Here is a 789-nt window from a genome sequence, read left to right on the forward strand (position 1 = left end):
TGTGTTTTACTGTTGTGTTCATCACCCAGAATCTGGTGGGGAATAATATTTGTCGTGGGGTGTAATTGAGTGGGTCCCATTATTGTACAGGAAGGGGTCAATTTAAGTGCCGGGTTACACTTGTGTTAAGGTTGTGTTCTAATGGTGTATAACTGGTGTTCTTTTTTATGCCTTAACCTGAGCCTCTCAATTTAACATTGGTGTTTACACTAGTTTAATACCAGTGTTAACACTGGTGGGGGAAATAAAAAAAACACTACAACACTAGTGTTATTTTTAACAGTTCCACCTTTTGCATCCTGTCCTAATACATTCAATTTTATTCTGATCACCATGGTGTTGCAGATGCGAACAAATTGGAAGCTTGACAAGATTATTAATTGTATACAAACCCTAACCAGTATGGTTGATGCATATATATTAGTCATGAAGTTCATTTTGTAAGCGGGGATCACGGTGGCTAAGTGGGTAAGACGCTGGTTCGCTAGCCTGGAGGTCGGGTGTTCGATCCTCTGCATTGGCATAGAAAGTTCATCCAGATTTTCCAGCATGGTTCCCCCTTGTCAGTGATGCATGACGGAGGGCCTGATAAGGACAACTGTCTAGTCATTCGAATGAGACCAAAAACCGAGGTCCCTGTGTACACATTGGCGTGCATGTAAAAGATCCCTTGACAGTTGGAATTCGATACAAGAGTAGGCCGTAGTGCCGCTGTCCGGGCAAAATTTCCCTCATACCACACTGTATGGCGTATGCCCGTCTTCATTAGCCCAGTTGGAGCAAAACAGT

The sequence above is a fragment of the Patella vulgata genome, chromosome 2, assembly GCF_932274485.2.
Source record: "Patella vulgata chromosome 2, xgPatVulg1.2, whole genome shotgun sequence".
NCBI classification, from domain to species: domain Eukaryota; kingdom Metazoa; phylum Mollusca; class Gastropoda; family Patellidae; genus Patella; species Patella vulgata.